At 52.1% G+C, this 13,339-nt stretch overlaps 1 protein-coding gene across 1 annotated transcript in view; it reads right to left on the bottom strand.

The window, feature by feature from the left end:
• The window catches only part of ec (ubiquitin specific peptidase echinus), a 39,541-nt gene extending 26,202 nt beyond the window's left edge, over nucleotides 1-13,339 (bottom strand). Inside the window, exon 1 of the mRNA XM_029111086.1 lies at nucleotides 13,297-13,339. The gene's annotated coding sequence lies outside the window, so the exon portion shown is untranslated. The remainder of the gene's footprint in view (nucleotides 1-13,296) is intronic.

The following is a 13,339-nucleotide window of genomic DNA, read 5'->3' as shown; positions in this document are numbered from 1 at the left end:
TATTGCTTGCTCCGCGCTCCACCGTTTCGTTTTTTCCCGCTTGAACATCTAGGAACACACGAGCGAAATTTCAGAGCGATGAGCGCTTGATTGCTCTCGCCAATCCGGGTTCCCCGATTCGGAACATCAAGAAAGCAAATAGAAACCAGTCGTCGTTGCCGCCGTCCCTGCAGCTCGGAGGAACGTAAGCTGCGGACTACTTCGGAGATCTTGATACGCTTCTCCTGGATTCGATTCAAGCAAAGAAGAAGTCGACTCATTAATTTCGAGCCCGAGACGACGGAAAATCGACTCGACAGGAGCTGCTCTGATAAGCCCTGAAATTCCAGCTGTGAAAACTCCGAGAGTCCAAGTTCTCGGGATTTCCATTGAGCTCCGAGTTTTTCGCTTCCCTCCTCGATGCGAACTGTGCAAGACTGCGAGTCTTTTGATCTGAGTTGATAGGCTCGAACTCGCTCTCGGAGCTGTCTCCTATTCCTCAATCCTCAATAGTCTAGTCTTTTCTCTCTAATAAAATGCCCCCGAAATTCCTCAGCAGACAATCTGTGCATGAGTAGTCCGTCGATGCCTGATGTCCATTGAAACCGTTATCGTCCTATTAATCCCGGCTGGCATATGTTCAGCGGCATATGGAGCTGAGCTCTCGGTCGTAGGAGGGGTTCTCCGGTCATTCTTTCTCCGGTTCTTTTTTCGCCCCTGGAACTCGGGGCTCTTCACTTGAATACCTCGATTCAGCCAACCAGCAGGACGGTCCACGAGGCAGCCGATCCGGACCTTAAGTTCCTATCTGTCCGCTCGCTCTCGTGTTCTGTCCCATGAAGAGGGCGAAATCTCATTCTTCTCGATTGTCCGGCAGATGCCGAGCGGTCTTTGTAGCGGGTGAGGCAGCTTCTCACGAGAGTGCGGTCTGACCAGGGAGGCTCGGCGATAAGCGATATGCGACACTTATGCGATGCGCAGAGAGAGTTCAGGTGTTGCATCGCTTCGCGCTTCTAGGCTAGGAGCTCCGATCGATAGGACTCCGGCCATAAATATCGAGATTCGGGCATATATAGTATTGCTGAAGGCGGTGAAATGGCGAAGAGAAAGTAGGAGCGGCCTTTTCCGCGATGAAAAAATCGTCGTATAACGCTCAATGGAGCGCGGAGCACCAAAAGCCCACAACTGTGATCGAAACCTGATCGGAATCAGACCACCAAACACCAGAAAGACCTCTGTCAAGCGGCACCGCCGCCACAGCGGCGCTTGGACCTACGACCGTGGTCACAGCCCAAGTTGACCCACTTGTCGTTGAAGAACATAGGGTGCAAAGAAGAGCTGACGACAATGGCGGAATGCAAAGCCAAGACAGAGCGGCGACGGCCTTCACCATTTCCAGTGCCTCGCTCACATTCAGCCTCACTCACTCAGTCGGATCGTTCAGTTCCGTACCACGTTCCCAAGTACACAAGGTATTCGGAAGGTCGGGAGCAAAACTCACCTGGAAAAAAGAAGTCAAGGGTCAATTCAGGCCGTGGAGACGGTTCTTGAAAAAAGATCTCCACCTCAGCTGGAGCGTTTTTGACACCGCGAGAGGCGCCGCCAGACATGGGCAGGTTCAAGTGGTCGGCTTCGAACGGTTATTCGAATGCAGAATGTCCCACAAGAAAAGACTTTCAGACCCCACAAGGGACATTCCAGAACATCTACGAGCGCAGCCCGTTCTCAGCGGGCCCTTGCCATCAAAAGAGTCCACAGGAACGCTAGAACGGGACAAACGTATCTTGATCGTCTCAGTTTTGTAAAAATCCGCACGAAATGCGGCGTCACCGTCTCACTCAGATCTCGTTGTTCTGGAAACGACCGGGGCTACGAGCGAGACACGTCCTACATCTAAGTGCGGGGGTGTCCATTCGCTCGTGTGGGTTCTCGGGATATACACTAGTTTGAAGTCAGATGATCGCATTCGACGGGGAACAGAAACCCAAGCGTCCGACTGAAAATTTCACATCAATCCCTCCGAGCAGACGTTCATCAAATTGTCCATTAATCATTCGCGTTCCCGAACACGCTTCTCATTCCGAAAGATAAAAAATCATGAGACTCAATTTATTCACGGAAACACGTCGTGTTCCCATTCTTCTGGTCTGGTATTTTTCTCGATGTCGAAGAAGTCCGAGCAAATCAAGTAGCGGCGAGTCGAGTGTAATTCGAGTGAATTTCTGGGGGCAGCATATGACGGGTAGGTGTCTCTCTTCGCGAGCAATCAGTCTTCGATCCAGATGCAAGGCGCAATCCCGAAAAATTGCTCGTTTTCGGGCTCCTAACCGAAGCAGCGGACGATGAGCAGCTGTGGAACATCTCATCTCTCGTGATTCCGCCGTGCCACCGGAGGGAGTAATTCCTTCGAGTTCAGAAAGGAGCAACCCATAATTTGCGTTGGAGGGTCTTCTGACTACCGCCATCCGCCCGCCTCCAAGCTGAGTGTCACACCTTCGGTATCGAGGAGTCATCCGACCGCAACGCCGCCTCAATCCGGGCCACTGTTCTGCCCGAGCTTCGCTCGGCCTGGATGAAGCAGAGCTTTTCTCCAAATTCGCAAGTTGGAATCCCTTCCCAATTTGATGGATAGCCAACGTTATCCGAACCAGGATGAGTCGGATAGACTTGGGACTTGTCCAGGGAGCTCGAGAGCCGCTCACAGGATCAGCAGAAATTCGCGGAGAACGAGTCCTGGTCTGACTAGACGAGACAGCACCGAAGTTCCGAATAGTAATCTGCTCCGAATTCCGGATTAGAACTTTCGATGGGACGACTCCTTTTGATGAAATTGAATTTCCAGACTGGAAGTCCGGATTGCCTCGAGCGGTTCAGAAAAGACTCGCATGTGCTCGCGGGAATCCAGCCGGTGTCGCGGAGACCGAACGAGCGATTGTATACAGCCCGCTACCTAGATGAGTTTTTCATGGTGCATGTCTTGGGTTCGGGTCAGCCGCGGGCCAGATGTCGCCAAGGAGCTGAGGCTCGGTCGCAGACGTCGCTGTTTTTTTTCTTTGAATACGAATCGAACAACCAGGGTTTCGTTCCGAGTGCTCGCTCTTAGCCGAGAATACCCGAGAGTGAGGACGCGGATCTGGACCCCGGGCCAGAACTCCTCTAACCAGGGGGGCGAGCCGGACCCTCCATCGTCGCTAGTTCTGCATCCTAGGGCGTAGCGTTTCTAGCGCACGGAGCGTCCCTCCGCATCTTCTCGACGTAGAGACGCGGAGCATTGTTCGACGCACGTTCCGGACTCGGCGTCGAGACGTCACGCTCAAGAGACGGACGTACGAACCGATAAACTGGTTGGCTTAGTGACTGACTGACTGAGTGAGTGAGTGCCTGGCTGGGCCAACATTCTCAGCCGACGGCGCGGCTTCAGGCACGTTCGAGTCAACAGGATGAACAGCCGCCAGGTGCGGGGCCTCTGAGCAGTGGCGGCGCTTGCTAGCTAGCATGCTTGTTTGACTCGGTCAGGTTGGCCCAATGAAAGAGCGTCTGACGCCAGCCACTCGAGCAGCAGCCGGTCTCGCAGGCACCGTCAGACAGCTAGAGCGAGCATTCAGACACCTGTAGGCTATTCCATTCCGATCTAGTGATCGAACGGGGCACTGCCAGAGTGCGGAAACCCGTTGAAAAGGAGTAAAGGGGAAGCCGACAGATGGAGAGCAGCACCGGCAAGGTCGCGTTTCAATAACGGAAGCAACTTCAAACAAAACCTGTCAAGAGTTCTCGCCGTCGAGCGCGACCGGCAGGTAGGACGCCGGGGGTAGGTAGGGAGGGAATGGATGATCGAATGCCAAAAACTGGACCCACCCGGAGAAACACGGGAAGGCCGTATCCTTCCATAAACACAGTCACTCTCCATTCATCTTCGCTCAAGCGAGCTTCGAGTATGGTCGTGAGTCACGACGAACCGGAATCTGCGAGGTGGAAGTTTCTCTCTGTTCTCCGTGTAGTTCGTACCAGAATCCGCACCGATGACCCTTAGGGGAACGTCCCGAGTTCGGAGAAACGTCTATTCCATGGAATAGGAGCAAAAACCCCGAAACTCCACTCAGCGGGAGGGATATTGACTGTGTCGAGCTCGCCCCTGCGATTATTCGGAAGATTCTCGACGACTCCGGTGCCTAGTGCACCCAGACGGATGGGCGAGCAAGCAAAGAGCGCAGACGAATCTCAAGATGAATTTCAAATTCACGTTTTCCCAGGCTTCTGCACTTGAACCCGTTTCGCATTGCAGATTTTCGCCATCGACATTTCGCGCTCCAGAAAGCCTAAATCAATCATTCCGCACTATGGACAACGCCTCGCGGCGTCAATTCGTCTCTTTTTGACAGCGCTTTCGGCAACAGTGACAGCAACAACAACGAGAAAAACAACGAGAATAACAAAAGAAGGAACTCAGAGGAGCGAGATCGAAATAGAAGCGAGCCTCGGTCGCACAGTTAGACGCTGTCGCCCGCGGAGCTGTATCGCGCTCGTGACACCGAGTGTACGAAAGGGAAGAATGCGCTGTAGCAATACTTTTTCACGAAACTCTCGGGGAAAATCTATTCAGAGAGAAGAATCAGAGCAGAGCACGTTAGAATGTTTACTCTACGAAGACGACGTCAAGACAGAAATAGATACGCACTGTTATTAGTGGGGCACCGCGAGATTTTTGCTCGACAGTCCGCTGAGGCACCGGCATACCAGCATACGGGAGGCATCCAATCCATCCGAACGAACGGAGCGACTTCGCAACTAACCAAGCAGCCGAGCAAAAACCACACAAACGTCCACCTTCACACGAGAATAAGAGCAAGAAAAACCCCAGCAGCGTTCGGATACAGACCGACTCCCTAACGATGAGGATGCAATCCTAATGCGGATCCGAGCCTGAATAACAGTTCCCAAGGCAAGGCTAACAACGAAGCCAGACAATTACCCCGTACCCCGTACACCCGATCGATGCAACAATTCGCGCGTGGTGAGGAGGAGGTCATGGTCATGGACGGATCTCCGAAGCAATATCGACTCCCTGCCTGAATATCAATATCGGCATATAGCACAAGTCATAAATGTCTAGAATCAGATGCTGCCTCGAATATGTTATCGTATCACGCGCAGAATGTGATTTTGACATGATGGTACGACTCTTCTCGGAGGAATCGTCGGCCACTCTCGACTGGAGCACTTCATGGGATGATGATGAACGACATGACGATGTCTCCCGTGTCCCGTGGAAGAATACGTCAGATTCGGCCATTCGCACGAAGTGTGTACAGTCGATGGACGTTCTCTTCCACCGGCGAGGAACTCTTTTCCCCTGCGCAAAATGGAATCGAGACGACGTCGATATCAATCCTCAATCAGGGGATGCTTCCGCGACTGACTGAGACAGGCGTGAGCAAATCTACTCATCGAAGTCATATTTCTGCTTCGTAGTTGAGGTCGGGGGAACATCGTCCAACATCAATGATTCGCAGAGCAACACGGATCCACTTTGCGCAAACTTCCAGCGCGGTCCAACGAGCGTCATCTGTCTTCCAGAGCGAGAAATAGACAGTCGAAGGGCGCCGGCATCCAGAGCCGCACCTCTTTTTTTGTCTTGCCTCTATGTAGAGCAAATGCAGACAATTCTCGAGAGGCGAGAACGAATGTGGTGAAATAACGAACTTATTCCTCATGACTCTGGTTCTCGTTGGAGCGGCAATGTCGGCGACGGCGGCCTGCCGACGATTTGTCTTAAAAAAAATGGGAATTCTCTCTGGGACATAGAAAACTGAAGGAAGAGCCGAACAAGCGGCCCGCCGATGGGCAAAGCGAGAATTCGATTATCTCAATGAACGATTCTGAGCAAACATTCGTGCGGGAAACAGAGAGTGGTCGAATGGCAAATGGCATTTCTTTGCGTACCGATAGCGGAATCGACCAATTACTAATTTACACTTGGCCTGAGATATCCCGTGTTTGTTCTCGCTCGCCGACTCGCTTTCCCGAGAGAAGTCCTGCTACTTTTTGCCTCTGATTTGCCTCGGTGTCACCGATTCGAGCCGCGTTCGGATCGCACTATATCTCCGCGGTCATAACCCGCCCACTCGCCTCGCGATTTATCTCTCGAACCGCTGTCCACACAGCTTCGATTCGCCATTAATTCACTTGTCCATTCATTCGATCAGACGACCGCGCCGTTTGGTGCGTCTTGCTGTTTCTCATCATCGTGATCATCTTTTTCCTCGCATCTATTCATGATTTCGGCACGAGGCTTCCTTTTCAAACTCATGCATGACGACGAGCAAAATAGGGAAAACTCGACAGGTATGCGACCTCACCCTGCCCTGCTTGAAGAGACCAGTGGGGCCCGACGACGATTTCGTGGAATCAACGGTAACGAGGTAAAACTATTGGCGCAACGATTGGATTAGCGGTTCCGCTATCCAGTTCAATGTCCACCGGTTTTTTTCGACGCGCGTGACCAGCCGAACGATCGTGCTCGCTTTTCGGTAATGACAAAAAGTATTTCCCTTCCTCCCTGATTGGGCATGATAAATAGTAGGTAGCCCGGTCCAGAAAGCCCATCTCGTGCGTGACACCTCGAGGTCCATTTATTTTTTATCGTACAGAAGTTCGGCATTCGACAATGCGATAGATGAACGAACGACGGAAAACGTCCACTCGAGGTAACTATCCGGCTTTCGTGTTTCGAGCGACTTATGAAACGGTCATAATAGTTGTCGTGTGCGTGCTCAGGACACCACCAATGAACATCCTTCGAGTTTGTAGGTAGAAACGATTTTGTTTGTGTGTGTCGTCCGAGCGCGCGCGCGCCCAAACTTCCAAAAGCCATTTCCATTGTCCACTCGTTCGAGTTACTCCTGTTTCTTCCGTGCCTCGGTCGTGGTTGCGGTTAGTCGCCTGTCGAGGTCCCACCTCTTCGAAGTGCTCTACCGTCGTCGACGAAATAATGAGTTGGATCAGAAAAAGCTCGGAGACGACAACGGAGTCTCCGTTGGCTTTTCTGTACAGAGGCAACGGCCACGAACCGTTCCGTTTATCTCTTACGTAGCACAACAAACGAGCAGGGACAAGTCAGACAGACAGTCAGTCACTCACTCACTCAGCCAGGCGCATCTCAACAGCTTCTCTTTCGACAGAAACCAAACACCAGAAATTTACTCTCAGTCGTTGTCGCCAACGTCGCCGTCATCCGTGTCGTTTGCCGCTTCGGATACCATAATGGAGCACGGCGCGGTGCCGCGATCCAGCATGCTTTTCCTCGCAGCGTCCCTCTATTATTTCCACCGCGTTTCTTCCCCGTCGTCTTCCGAGACTCTACCCCAACCCAAAGTTCGTTCCCGGGTCTCTCGATCGGATCGTGTTCCATTAGATTCCGACGTCGATCCAGATAAACCGGGTGTTTGCAAATTACTCAATTGAAGAGGACGATCACAGCTACTGGCTCTGCCCGCGGTGGTGCATTGCGCACCTGTCCAAAATCGCGGAGATTGCTGTGAGCCGAAGCGATGCTTTTGCGAGGCTGTCATGAGATTGGTGTGATCCGTGGCGAATTTATTAGAGCCAATCGACCCTTTAATCAGATCGAAATGCCAACTAACGAAACAAATCGTTGAGAGTCCGTGATAATTCAGTTCTCCTCGGAAGTATCACCACCGTTGGCGACTGAATTCACATGAGCGTTTGAAGTCACGGCGAGACCTCGAGCTGTTGCTTCGGCTGCCCGTTCGAAGGGAAAATTCATTACGTCAAAGTCGACAGAGATGTCGATCCCTGCTGTTGGAGGAACAAGATGGACCGAAGCCGGACATTTCTGACTTTCTCGTACATGCGAGATCACTCCAACTAGGAGCTCGATACCAATGAACGCTGTTGCTAGCGGCTAAAGACTTCCGATTCACTTCGACCGTTCGAGGTAATAACCGAAGGATGCCCAAACGATCATCGAGTCTTATTCAATATCGATCCCTCTATTACTTATTCTCTTCTCTTGTTTGCCGAGTGAGCACTCCGTTCTTTCTGTTCGCAAGGGGGCTTAACAGAAAAATGCCCGCCGTAAATCGAATGATGGGTACATGACGGAGCGAACGATTATTTTTCTTCATATATACGCCTTTTCTTCCAAGTTTCTTTTCACGAACAGGAGACCTTCCGCAATGCATTCCCTGTGTCAGAGGTGAGCGGTCACGCAACAAGACTATAATATTATTGCGATTCCACTTCTGGGGGACTTCCTTCAGTTGAAATTCTCATTGTTGTATGTATTCATACTGGATGAGAGCTCTGAAAGACATACCGCATCAGCACCACTTGAGCGTTCATGGCTTCAACTGCAAAATGCAGTGATGAGTGGGTGGAGCCTAAATGACCCCATTAGGAGCCATGACCGTCGATGAATTGGATGCTCCTCGAGCGTTTCGAGCTTGTTCGACTCCCCTTGCTTTCATCGTATTTTGATCTTCCCTCGGAGACCACAAGGTCCACTGTCCCCCACGAACGGCAACCCGACAGGCCTGCTTCCTCAGTGAGCGGTGTTCGGCGGACTCGGGAAACCCTCGAGGGATTCGTCCTTTCTCGGTACACGTAGATAACGCGCGATGACCGTGAATGAAACATCTTCGATTACATTTGATAGCGCATCCTTCGTTGTTCGGTGGTGCGGAAGAGTTATCTTGCGGGGTTCTCACCCAACATAGTTGTTCGTGGCCGTAGGATGCAGCCGAAGCCAGTCAGACCCGCGAGCGATCGAGAAAGCACTCCAGCAGGCAAGTCGGCCAACCAGTCAGTCAGTCAGGACAATGGAAGGAGTAGAAGAACAACTCCTCCCCTCTTTGACGAATAACCGTTTGTCGGAACAAGCGAAGGCCTCGATCGGCACGAGTGAGTACCGCCGATCAACCCGATGCCGCGTTACACTTTCCAGAATAATTTCCGTTCACGTCCAATCGCCTTGTACAGCACTCCACCATGCGGTCAGCCACAGAAAAGTACTTTGCTTACGTTGAGGTGGGAGCGCGGTTCCGCGTTCCGCTTGCATTTGACATCTGTTAAGTTCAGTCATTGCTCTGCGACACACATATGTATTGCTTTGCAGAAAATATCCATAGGAGAAATAGTCACGCATAAGGGATCGTTCCAGCTGATCGAAGCGGGGGATACTCGAATAAATGTTGTTCTCGGTACCACTCAATCAGAAGCCGCCGGAAAAAATACTGCGACTTCGGCTATGGATACCCTATCTATGTAGCCGAACGGAATCAATCGGACCCGGACTCTAAGATAGAGTAGCTCATCACGATCACACCACGCGCTCCCACTCGGACCCTTCGTCTGTCACGGAGACGTTCACGCGGAACTTCAGCCTCATAGATTTCTCATATGCGGCTGCCGGATATATGCATGATTTTTCCAACGTAATCTGTAATCTAGAACTCCGAGGGAGGGGGAGTGTCACTCGTTCAGCCAATTCAACGCTAGGCTCTCGAAACCAAAATTCCTTCAGGAATTTTCGCGAGTACAGGGCGACAATGGACAGGGAGAGAAAGCTCGGAGTTTACTCGTGAGGTTTATTTTTCAGAGTTCCCAATACCTCAGATCGGAGTATTGCCCTCTCACAGAGGCGTCCACCTTCGGACGAGCTGACCAGCAGCGCCTGAAATGCCTCTCAACCTGAGCGAAAGGCGGCTGCATACCTCGAGCTCTTCGAAAGCTACCTCCCGAACAACGACAACAAGGAGCCCAGAGAGTGAAAAGAACGAAGAAGAAGAAAGAAGTCCGCGTGCGGGGCGCCTCTTCAGCCATCTTGTTGTGGACGGACTTCTGCTGTTGCTGCTGCTGCCGCCGCCGTTCTTCTTCGTCGCCGTCGTCCCCGCTGAAAGTGCTTTCGCTATTGTTGCTGCTGCTGCTGCTGCTGACGACGACGACGCTGGCTCTGGTGGTGCCGCTGAAGATGGTGGGGTACCCTGAGTGGTGGAGCTGATCTGAGCTGGCCGCGCTGATCCGAGCCGAGTGAGAGAGCTGAGCCGCACAGCCGAGGAGCAGGTCGCAAAAAAGACACTTCTGCTGCTGATACAGAAAGCTAAGCCTCTGGTTAAAAGCGGGACCGCGCCATAAATTTTGTGGCTTGACCGATAGCGGTCGTCGGCTCAGTCCATTGGTTGCAGAGGGATCGTACGAGAAAACAGAGAAAGCGAGACGCTGAACGAGACAACACGGCCGTACGATCAACGTAAGTGACTTCTAAACTAGTCACTGGTGATACGGAACATCCAGAACAACAGAATGACAATGCGTCCCGATACTATTCTGTCCAGAAGATGCATCCTCCATGTAGGGTGTATAAAGAGATAACATTGACGCGATCGGAAAAGACGTACGGCGCAGCCATATCGAGTTTACGCAGGATGTCTGATCACGCCACAAAGGGAACATTTAGACGGGCAGCAAACGAGCGAGATCTCGAACGAGCGACGGAGAAACATCGAACCTTATCGGGGCAACGCCGTCGTTGAATTCTCATAGCGGTCCACGATTTGTGAAAATTTACGCCGAGACATTTAATACATGATTAGTTTTCGTGACCTCCTTGTCCAAGTCCGGCAGTTTCTGAAACAATTCGTCGCCCACTTTTTCTCGGCCCCAACGTGATCGGAACGATTTCGAAGGGAGCGCCTCGTACCTATTGATTCACCCAGTCAGTATTGATTCTTCGTTGATAATCGAAATGGAGGAACACGCGAAGAACGCAAAACGACGAAAACCCTTAGCCCCGGAGCCATGAGAGGCTGTTTTCTCGAGCTCTTAGCCGCCGGGGAGGTGAACAAACGAATGAATAGACGACCGCTTGATGAGTGAATGAACGGACGCTCGACATTGTGTCTTGATTCAGGGCAAAGCTGCTGGAACTTCTCCTGTTAGCGATCGTTTTCGTCGACGCGGACGACTTCGTGGTGTTGAGCTTCGAAGCTCACGGTACCCTGGCGTTGGCCCTTGTGGCCTTTGTTAAGTGTCCGTTCCAACGGTCGTAGCACCGTTTAGGCTGACCATCATTCGAGGCCTTTGGACTTTGTATAGTATTATTCTCCTGGAGGGTACGACGCCTGAAAACTGACTCTGAGGTTGCCGACGGCGAATATACGCAACTCCCGCGCTCGCATTCCGAAAAAAAAGCAGAAACAGACGCATACTAGTTCCAACACAAACGAGATGCCATGCGGAAGAGCCCCTTTCTCATGAAGATGTCGTAGGCATCATTGTGGAGCCTGGGTGGTACTAGACGTTAGACGTATGCGTGAGAACAACCTGTCCTTCAACAGGTTTCCAGGCCGTCACGTTTCGAGAAGAACGTCCAGAGAGCATCGGTCGGAGGGCTCGTACGAGTGGATTACTCGTACTTCCAATCGGATGAGCCGACGGACCCGCGGTCAGAAAATATAGCGGTTTCCCTCCCAGGAGCGCGCGTTGCTTTCTTAAATATTTATATAAGAGGAGGCCCTCACCGGCAACTCTATAAACAGAGTGCGGTCCGGGAAAGCGGCTTCACCGACCGATAATAATAATCCGAGTTCGAACCGAGGCCGGTAGATAGCACGACGCGAACAGAATTCCGCCTCTGCGCTGCCTCTTGCCTCTCTACAGAGAACATAGAACATACGTCTCGAGATTCCGCCCTCCTCACGGTGTCAGTTTGAGTCTTTGTCGACTTCAGTACGGTTTTTCCTCCGTTCCCGGCACTTCAAAAACAAGATATATTCGCGGCGGAGACAGCGCAGACGCTGCCGCTCCCGTTATGTACAGCCCGCAGTTAATGTCAAAAACTTGGACAAGTAGAAATGGGAATCCTTTTCCCCGAGCAGTGGTTTGAAATGCCTGTGGCAGACGATGCGGCAGTTCTTCGTCACCGCCGCATGAAAGCAGCCGCCGCCGCCATCGCCGTTAGGACTGTGTACGAGAAGACGAATAAGAAGAAGGAAAATAAAAAGGAGTTCCACACCGGCATTAGCCGCAACAAGTGTTCGGAAATTCAAAAGTGGGTTCCGACCCCTACTTGACCTCGCGCGTTTGAAGAAAAGCAAGCTATTGCCAGCTGTGGTTGATCAGAGACGTTGGCAGCGCCGACAGCGACGCCACCAACAACAACGGCACCGACAACGACGTTCCGAAGTTCCGCTCTCTTGCGGTATCCGAGGATGAGGGCGACCCGGCCCGAGCCACTCGCGTGCCAGGGAGTCTCGGGTTTCGGAGATTATCATGTCATGCTTGTCCACGTCAGAGAATGACAACAAGCACCGCATCTTCTCGACAGCCTCGTTCCGAGAGGAATGCATAAACCTAATTTTACATGTGCCGGTTAAAAGCCGCAGAAACCGCAGCCTACGACAGAAACCGCATCGGGGACAACGGGCGCTCGAGCGGTGCGTCTCCTACTCGACTTCAGGAGCAAGAAGAGGATCGATATCGGACACGTCCCGGAGTTTTCGATGGCAACGTCTGTGGAATCTCTGACGCCATCTCTCAATTACCTAACGTTTCGAGCGTCTATGACCTGATTGAGATTCAGCGGAAACGAGAAGAAAAAGAGTCGGAAAACTGTTGAGACTTCGGGCAGAAAAATCAGAGCTCGAGTCGGAGACGAGTGTGACGCCCAGCGAGCGGGACCTTCAGGTTGAGTAGATGCGACAGCAGCACGCGAAGATCATCAGATGGCCGTATGCTGTTGGAGCACATACACGACGCGCAAGCAGAAAAGAGACGCGACGCACGAACCCACAGGTATGTAGACAGACCCACAGACGGACGACTCAAGACGCATCTGCGAGCGGCATCTGTTCCTCCCCATGTGCGCCATGTCGTGTGTCGAAATATCGAATTTCGTGTCTCACCGATGGGCTTACTCCCCAAAGGTTTTCGTGATTGTGGAAGTGTTTCTGGGTTCTCCGAGCACTTTTCCTATGAATCTCCACCGAATGGAAGGCCGTGTGGCACCCGTATCCTGCCGTCAGCACAAGAGTTCCCCACATCTTACATTTTTTCGAGACCCATGTTCCGTACGCAGAGGATGTCTAAAATATCCGGCTTGCTATTCCATGACAAATGCAACTGAAGAACAAGTAACCGAATGGGGCAGACGGAGCTCGATGTGCGGTCCGCAAGACACCGGCTCCTGATCCGTACACTTGTCAGTGGTGAGCACCGGCCGGCCGGTCGGCGCCCTCTCGCGATCCCCTGTCACCAACCCACGATCGTCGGCACTAAGCCCACGGAGGAGTGCGAACTTACCATGGATAAGAATGAGCACTGAAGTTTTTCGTTCGGTCGAGAG

Source organism: Galendromus occidentalis, unplaced genomic scaffold (genome assembly GCF_000255335.2).
Source record: "Galendromus occidentalis unplaced genomic scaffold, Mocc_1.1 scf7180000077233, whole genome shotgun sequence".
NCBI classification, from domain to species: domain Eukaryota; kingdom Metazoa; phylum Arthropoda; class Arachnida; order Mesostigmata; family Phytoseiidae; genus Galendromus; species Galendromus occidentalis.
Note: the sequence above shows the minus strand (reverse complement) of the source record. Positions and strands in the feature narration are given on the sequence as shown.